The sequence below is a fragment of the Suncus etruscus genome, chromosome 7 (assembly GCF_024139225.1).
Source record: "Suncus etruscus isolate mSunEtr1 chromosome 7, mSunEtr1.pri.cur, whole genome shotgun sequence".
NCBI lineage: Eukaryota > Metazoa > Chordata > Mammalia > Eulipotyphla > Soricidae > Suncus > Suncus etruscus.
The window spans coordinates 2865154-2875054 of record NC_064854.1 but is presented as its reverse complement, the minus strand read 5'-3'; the positions used below and the strand labels follow the sequence as shown (position 1 = coordinate 2875054).

Sequence of the window (9901 nt, the reverse complement as noted above, 5' to 3'; positions counted from 1 at the left end):
ATGCTCACCTTCACTCATCATCAGGGAGATCCAAATCAAGACAACAATGAGATACCACCTCACACCAGTGAGGTTGGCTCACATCAAAAATAATGGGAACAACCTTTGTTGGAGAGGATGTGGTATGAAAGGAACTCTCATTCATTGCTGGTGGGAATGCCCCTTGGTCCAACATCTATGGAGAAAAGTCTGGAGAGTGCTCAAAGAACTCAGAATTGAGCTGCCATTTGACCCAGCAATTGCTCTCCTAGGCATATATCCCCAAGATGGAAAGACATTCATTCCAAAATACGTATGCACCCCACTATTTATTGCAGCACTCAGTATAATAGCCAAATCTTGGAACCAACCTCGATGTCCAACAACAGATGAATGGATCATTAAGATGTGGTACATATATACAATGGAATATTACATGGCAGTTAGAAATGATACAATCACAGACTTTGCAGCAACGTGGATGGACCTAGATCATGTTATGTTAAACGAAGTAAGTCAGAAGACAAAAGAAAAACACAGAATGGTAGCACTATTCTGAAACACCTAGAATACATAAAAAACAAAAAAAGGACATTGAAGAAGCATAACTGCTAGAACCACAAAGAAAGACTTCATAAACTCCATTCCCTGATCTGCACAGCCACCAAGATCTCTAGAAACAGGTCTGATTTTACCATCCAAGATAAAGTAGAAGTCTTCCACGTACCACGAAAGCAGCAAGAGGAGAATAAATGATCTATTTTTTTTGACGTCTTTATTTTGGTGTGGAGATTACGGTTGATGTCTCCAATATTATTTTATTTTATTTTGTTTTGTCTTTCTCTTTCTTTTTGCACTTGAGTATGATTTGATTTCAGAACCGAGATTATTGTGTGGTGCCTGTTTTTATTGTTGTGGTGCTTATCGGTTATTTAATTCGATATTGTGTGTGTGTGTGTGTGTGTGTATTGTTGTGGTATTTTAATTACTTTTTTCACATCCTCTCTCAAACTGAGGTTGGAAGCCTCTAGACAGGACTCTGCCTATTTTCAGTATATTTGATTTTTGATTGAGAAGAGGACATATTAGGTGATGGGTATTCCCCTGATTTAATGTGAATATGTACCCAAAATACTACAGTGAAAGATATGTAAGCCATTATGGAAAAAAAAGAAAATTGTGTTTTTAATCAGAAACTTTCTTTGACTTACATGTATTATTATTATATTAATTATATTATATGTTATGTTATGTCACTATATTATGTTATATTAGTTTACCTTATTATGTTAATCAATTTTGTCCTTTAAATGAATTCTTACTTAAAAAAAACAAAAAAAAAAACAAAAAAAAAAACAACTTTAGTTTGCCCTGAAGAAAAGAAAAAAATAAATAAAAGATAAAATAAGGCCTCCCAATTCTTACCACAGGCTGTGTTCTTTACACTGGCTGTATAGAAAGAGGAGGTACAGTAAAGGCACCCCATATACACCTCAACACAGGCCCCTTGCCGGGTATGTATTGTGAATTGGGGGACAAAAAAAAAAAAAAGCAATTACAATTTTTAAAAAAGTAATCTTTAATTGACCTTTTATTTATGTTAAATTATGCTCTTCAAAACTGTTTTGTTATCACAAAAATATTTCAAAATTTTGAAAGTAACAAACATGAAAAACTTTGGACTTGTTGAATTAAATAATGAAATTGTATCTGATTATAAATTAATCATTAAATTTTAAAATAATATGATATTTTACCATTTTAGCTAGTTAGATAATTCTGAAATTAAATAATTTTAATTAATTTCTTAAAATATGCACTTTAAATAACTAAGTGAAAAATATGAAAATATACTAAATCAAATTTCAATACCTGAAAAGAGATTAAAGTTAATAAATAATTAGATTGACTAAGGGAAAAAGTGATGCTTCTAACAATAAAAGCATACATTTTAGGGGCCGGAACAGTGGCATGAAGTGGTAAGGCGTCTGCCTTACAGGTGCTAGTCTAGGATGGACTACGGTTTGATCCCCTTGCATCCCATATGGTCCCCCAAGCCAGGACCGATTTCTGAGTGCATAGCTAGGAGTAACCCCTGAGCTTCATCGGTTGTACCCCCACCCCAAATCCTCCAAAAAAAACCCATACATTTTAGGAAGAAGGTTATAACATATAGAAGTAATACAGAGTACTTTAATAAATGCAATGGACATGATTTTCAATTCAATAATCTAGAAGAATTAGACATATTGTAAGACTAACACAACTTCCAAAAGTAGTTTTAATAAATTGTAAATTATTGAACATGAAATTTAATTTGCTGTTACCAACATTAGAATTATTTTATTCCAATAGGTACCTCAAGCACAAATGCAAGATCAATAATATATATTTTTAAACTATTATAAAATAAAATTCAATAGAGAACAATAGATTTTAATGAACCAACTTTACCAAAAAAATAGAAAACAGAGAATTATTAAAAACTATATTGTGCCAGAGATATAGCAGTGGTAGGACGTTAGCCTTGCATACGGTCAACCTGGGACTGACGTGGGTTTGATTCCCAGCATCCCTTATGATCCCCAGACACTGCCAGAATTGATTTCTATGCACAGAAACAGGAGTAATCCCTGAGCACCACGAGGTATGGTCCAGCATATATATCTATGTTTATTATATAGAAGTATATATAGATATAATCTTTATAAACAGTAAGTAAAAATCCATGAACAAAATTCTAAAAATTAATTTTCAAATACAATATAATTGTTATTAAGTAATGGGTTTTGTTTTAGAAAATCAATATTTGCTCAATTTATTAAATAAAATAATTTTATTCATTATATCAAGATAATCTAAAGATTCATGTGATCATATAAGTAAAGAAGTTTTATCTATTTGTAGAAATAAATTTTATTATGTAATATATTTCACATATAGTTATATACAACAAAATATTGGGCAAAAAGGAACATGCACATATTAAAATTAATATACACCAAATTATCAACTATCATAATATTTCAAAATTAAAAAATGAAAGCAAACATTTCTCATATTGAATGATAAGAATTTTGACTCTGACCAATATTTAGCTCATTATATACTAGAATTCCTAGCAAGAGAAATTAAGATTTTAAACTGAAAAATAATTATGTCTAGTACTACCTGTAAATGACACTAAATAGAAATAGTGAACCCAAAACGTTGCTCTAAAATAAATTATTTTAAATAAAGTAAAAAGTCTATGCATTGAATTCCAAATCAAGATATCCAATCTGTAGAAATTAAGTAAACAGAAAACAGAAGAAAATAAGTGTTGAAAATCTTTTACACTATTGAAATCAATTTCTCACTACGAATTAACAGGTGGATAAGTGAATATTTAACAAAAGTATAAACTATTGTTAAAAATAGTATTGAAAATTAACTCCTGTTAGAATACATGGCTGTATATGTGAGGTCCTATTTTTGATCGTCAGAATTACATACTCCCCCATTTCTTTATCTACCACCAGAAGACTCACCTCAATAATAAATGGAGGATAAGACACATAGAAATGCATATGCTCACACCGGAATCGATACCCAATCTACAACACGCTATATACAAAGCTTACATTAGCAGTCCAAGGTGCAAAGGGGAAGATAGGTGATGCATGCTGGAGACAGGTGGAGGGAGGATAACACTGGTGGTGGGTATGGCCCTAATTCTTTGCCATTATGTTCCATAAATGTGACTATGAAAGACTTGTAATTCACTTTGATCACAATAAAAATCATTAAAAAATGAAATGCATATGCTCATAAGACAAAAGAAGTATCATTGTTGGTATGGTTGTTCTACAGGACTTTAATGCATTTATTTTAAAAGGCCCAGTGAAATTCTCAAGAATCTACATTGTACTTTGCATAAAGACATTAAATTCTACAAATATTTATAACAGCATTTAGAACCATTGTTCTAAATGGAGGCATATGACGGCTTGAATTCATGTTATACAACAAATCTTTAAGAAACCAAAACAGCATGATTGTGGGATAAAAATAGACTTTTAAATAGACTGCTAACCTAGGAATAAATTCGCACATATATAGACAAGATCATAAAATGGAAAATGAGATCAAGGACATAAAATGGGCAAAACAAAATATCCTTAGAAATTATGTTGTGAAAATTGAATACTCATTAGAAGAATAGTTACACCACTATCACATAAAACCAAAAAAATAAATATAGTTTAAAGACTGAAATAAAACCCTATAGTAAAAATAAATCAAATAAACCCTACATAAACTCATGATTTATCTGATGACTCAATTTTAATATAATAAAACAAAAGCACAAAAGTCCAAAATATTACATGAATCTAAATAGCTTTTGCAGATTTGGGTGGAGACAGTAAATCAAAAGAAACTCTACGAAATGAGAAAATAATCTGCATGTTATAGATTTATCGAAAAACTAATATTCAAATATAGAAAAACTCATAAAATTCAACTAAAACAATAACCTAACTACACATGTAAAGAACCTATTAGAAATTTATTCTATAAGACAGATAATTATGCAGCACACAAAAAGGCCATTTGTTTATCTGAGAAATGTAACATATCATATATGACATATCATATAATTCTGACATTCACCACCAAGTATGACCCAAAAACAGACCAAGATGATGTCCTAAGTAGAGTTTGGCTTTATTCACTGCTACCTCCTGAAAATAAATATATATTTTAACTATTAAGTATTTAAATTAAATTGTAAATATTTACATAAATGTGTGAATGGGAGTGCTGAAAAAGGAAGCATCATGCATACACTATTAGTAGTATTATTAACTTAGACAAATGTATAAATAATGAACTGGAGTTTTCTCAAGTTTGAAAGATTTATCATGCTTTTAATGTTTTTTTTTTTGTTTGTTTTGTTTTTTAGAAAAACAGCACCAAAACATCTCAAGTCTAGCAAAGACAAGATAAAGAAGTTGTTCTTTGTATATACAATGGGATAATATTCGGCTATAAAAATAAGGGTTTCTTATCATCTGTGAAAATGTAGATGAAACGATGGAGCTTTTATGAAACAAACAAGTAGTAGTTTTTCTTAAATAAGTTTTACAAATGCATGAATGCCATTGAAATCTGCAAATTTATTATTTTTCAGTATACACCATGAAGAACTTAGTAATGTGCTAAACAGATCACAGCCCAAAAATATGAATAAAAATCTTCAACACTGATACCTTATAAAATTGTATTTATACAAAACATTCAAAAACCCATCTTAATATAAATACCACTACTCTTAACATAAGACTTTGTTTATTTTTACCATATACTTAGATAAGGTTAAACACTTTTTTTGTGAGAAAGTTAGGAGAAGTTGATGTATTTATTTTAAAACTAGCAAACACATTAAAACCAGAAAATGACAGTAAAATTATAAAGCTGTGTATGTAATGTCCTTTTCATCTTTTTTTTTTTTTCAAATTATATTCTGACATTTTGGGGACAGGTATCTGTGATAAAAAGGCTATTTTTGTAAGGCAGGCTAGCACATAAATGTTGTGAAACAATTCCAACTCTCATTTTATATGCAAAATATCATATATGTTCTGGTGTGTAACATCTCTTAGAACCTACACAGTTAAATCTATTTGTTTGTTTGTTTATTTGTTTGTTTGTTAGTTTTGGGGCCACACCTGGTGATACTCAGGGGTTACACCTGGGTCTGTGCTCAGAAATTGCTCCTGGCAGGCTTGGGGGACCATATGAACTGCGGTCCTTCCTGAGTCAACTTGTGCAAGGCAAATGCCCTACCACTGCACTACTGCTACTGTCCCAGTAAAATCTTTTAATTGTATTTAACTATCCTTGTCTACCATAATCTTATATAGTTTACCTGATAAAAATACAATCCCGAATACATTTTAAAACATGCATCAGTAGGTATGAAATCAAGAACAATTAAACTTATTTTTCTATATAAAGTTTGAATTATATCAATATTGGCTTAAGAATGTTTTTATTTGGAGATAAGTACTGGGGTGTGTATCTTGTTCTCATCTGTAATTGTCAAAGGTTATTTAACCATAGAATTGTTTATGTATTCATAATGAAAACTTCCCTGAGTTATTTCACTTTACCCTTATTTACTTAATATTACAAATGATGCAATAAATAAATAACTAAGTAAGTATATCAGATCATTACACGTGATGCTATAAATAAATAAATAAATAAATATATCAGCTAATTTCGGGTACCCTTTAAATAAGGCCTATGCATACATTCTCATTATTTATTATTTAATTGTAATCTGAGAAAAATATTCAAACTTGATTAAAATTTATCTAACATATTAGAATGAGTAGGATCTATAAAAATAGAATTAATAGACAATAATTTTATAATTAAATATAATATTTTATATTCACTCAAATGTAATATTTCTTGAGAATAGTTATTCTCAAAATACGGCTAAAATTTTGACTGCTACGTTCTATCTGGCAAAAAATAAAATACATCAATTTTTAATTTAAGAAATGAATAAATTAAAACTTATGAAATGTCAAGGATAGCAGAAATAATTATAGCAATAATTACACTATGTTAAATATAATTAACTGAAATATAATTGAATTTTGTCATTTTATGATATTAAGTTCAGGTTTCAGGGATCCTAGATTCTTCTGGGAATTAATGAACATACATTTTTTTTCTGTCAACTTTCTTTTTTCCATTTCCGAGGAAGGCAGAGTCAAATTCTCATTATTAATAGCAGCACCTTATTTTTCCTTCCTTCCTTCAACATATTGTGATTTTATTTTTACTTTTAAACTCTTTCAACACAAAGTTAATTGTGTTCACTGATGTTAGTGACATCATCATTCAGAAGATGTTTGTATCACATTTAGAAATGCAGTGGCTTCTCAAATAATTGTCATATTTATATTCACCATGGCAGCATATCTGGGTAATTAAAATGAAGACCTCTAGTAGTTTACAGACTGTAACTCTTAGGATAGCACCTTGGTCCTAAGTGGCGAGGCAATTCTGTGTTTCTCCTTTGGCCATGTTTAACTCCGTCTACAAATCTCTTGTCTCAGGAACTGGAGAATAAATGCAACATGTCGCCTTGCTCTTCATTGAACGTATGTTCTACCCTCACCACCCTGCATGGTGTTCCAATCCAAACCAGGAGAAATTCCAGAGAGCACATCCAGAGGTAAACCCTGAGAACAGTTGGATGTAACCTCTAAACCAACAACAACAACAAAAACCTTTCCCTCAAATCTTATATAATATTCTCTGTTGAGAACACCGATATCCATATATATATTGCAAATCATCTTTATTTCATAAATATTTTACTACTACGCATAGTTGCGGTTGTCCTGGATTTACTTTAATCACAAATTAAAGAAATAAGAACCTAGTGCTTAAGTCCCCATCTACTTTTTTATTTCATGAACAATTTAATTCCATTTTACTTTATTTCTTTGTTTATATTTGCAGGGTGAACTTTATTAGGGGGAAATGTTCTGTTCAGAAAAGGTAAAATGTAAAAAAAAGACATTTATTTCATTTTTGTCTTATATTTTCATATTTTAATTATTAAGAAGTTGTTCATCACATTGAGTTTTAGTTCTACAGTGTTCTAAATCCACCACAACACATTTACCACCCACCACTACTGGTGCTTCCGTTAAAGTCACTTTTCTAGATATAAAATTCAAGAATTATCATTTTATTTTTAAACTTATACAATTTTGGTACAGGTTTAACAAATATGTGACTAAAATTTTTATACTGTAGAGCTCAATGTTTTAGAAACAACATATTCAATAAAGACTGCTTACCAATGAAACATGTAACCAATGACAGAAATTTAATTTAGAGCCTGGATCTGTTTCTCACTCCTTTCAACGGAAAGTTAATTTCGTGGACATTCTCGTGTTTTTCTATGCTGCACAGATTTTACTCAGAGAATCATCGTTTTACATGGAGTCATATAAAAACTAATTCCCTGTTTATTCATGTCTTCTCCATAAAGTGAGGATAGTTTTGTTTTGTTTATAACTGCAGCTAACTCTATTCCATTAGCTTGATTGTAGTAAGCTCTGATGTTTGTTATTGTTGTTGTTTTGGGTAGGTTTGGGTTTTTATTTGGGAGTCACACCTAGTGGTGCTGAGGGATTACTTCTGGCTCTGGGTTTGGGAATCTCAGCTCATGGTGTTTGGAAAGTCATGTGGGTTTTTGAGGATTGAACCCAGATCCATTCAGAGAAAGGCAAGCTCCCTACAGCTGTATTACTGGCTGACCCCATCAACTAATGGTTTTGATGTTTCATTTTCTACACTAACTACCAAGACCTTTCTCTACTGTCCTTATGTCTCCTCTAATCCTTCTTTTCTTCAGTTCCCTCCTTCTACTTTTTGACGAGATAATTGTAAAAATGCATCATAGTTTTGGTAATACATTTATAACCACGTTCGCTTTTATAGGATTAACATACTAAGTAATTAAGCCCTAGCACTAAAAAAAATGCCCCACTAGACTATTGTTAATTTTGACTATCAATATGCCCTTCACTGTGAAGCTTGTTAGTCAGTTAGATATTTAAGGCCAGATATTTGTCATTATTTGATACTGTCTATTCACAGATATGTGATCATCCAGTATAAATCATCCAGTATAAATCCTTCTCCCCCTTATTTCATTTAGCAGGACAATCTTCTGATCTTTATTTATTTACTGTTTTAGTTTTGGGGACATACCCAGCGATGATCCAGGGTTACTTATTAGCATGTTAAGCTCAGGAATTATTAATCCCTGGCAGTGCTCAGGGAAAATAGAAAATAATAGGATCAAACCCAGGTTGGCCAAATGCCCTACATGTTGTACTATCTCTTTGGCACAGATACTTTTGGTTCTTTTTTTTTTTTTTTTTTTTTTTTTTTTTTTGGTTTTTGGGCCACACCCGTTTGACGCTCAGGGGTTACTCCTGGCTATGTGCTCAGAAATTGCCCCTGGCTTGGGGGGACCATATGGGACGCCGGGGGGATTGAACCGTGGTCCGTTCCTTGGCTAGCGCTTGCAAGGCAGACACCTTACCTCTAGCGCCACCTTCCCGGCCCCATACTTTTGGTTCTTAATTCACAATATTTGAAATGCCAAGATAAGAGAAAAATAATAAATGCAACCAATTAAACAGCATTTCCTTCTCCAACTTTCTTTCACTGACTATATGTAGCTATAAAATAAATAGCCAAACGTTTTTATTAGCATGGATGATTTTCAATATTACAATGAAAATTCTATTTATTCACATTTTGAATAGCTTTTCACTTAAAACAGGCATATTTCCTAACAATTGCAAAGATTCCAACATTACCCTTAAGATTAAAAGCAGTTAAATATCTTATTATAAAAGATAATCATTGAATTATCTACTTATTTAATAAAAAATCTCCCCAAAATAATATTAAACAAAAACCTAAGAAGATATGATAAATATAATTTATAAGGATTAAGTTGGATTCATTTCAGAAATGTGGGAATAAAATATACCATAACAACAGAAAGATTAGGTAAAGTTATCCTTCGACTAATAAATTAAAAAGATACAAAGAGGGCCCGGAGAGATAGCACAGCGGTGTTTGCCTTGCAAGCAGCCAATCCAGGACCAAAGGTAGTTGGTTCGAATCCCGGTGTCCCATATGGTCCCCCGTGCCTGCCAGGAGCTATTTCTGAGCAGACAGCCAGGAGTAACCCCTGAGCACCGCCGGGTGTGGCCCAAAAACAAAACAAAACAAAACAAAACTAAAAGATACAAAGAAATAGTTGAAGAGTTTAATATTCATTCATGCTTTAATAAAATACAAAACTCAGAGGTCGGAGCTATAGTGC

The 9901-nt window shown here is 31.6% G+C and overlaps 1 non-coding gene across 1 annotated transcript; it reads left to right on the top strand.

The window, feature by feature from the left end:
* The first annotated feature begins 1387 nt into the window (after positions 1–1387).
* Positions 1388–1520, top strand: LOC126014727 (small nucleolar RNA SNORA51). The gene has a single exon (XR_007497726.1). It is a non-coding gene; the product is annotated as a small nucleolar RNA SNORA51 (small nucleolar RNA).
* The last annotated feature ends 8381 nt before the right edge of the window (positions 1521–9901 follow it).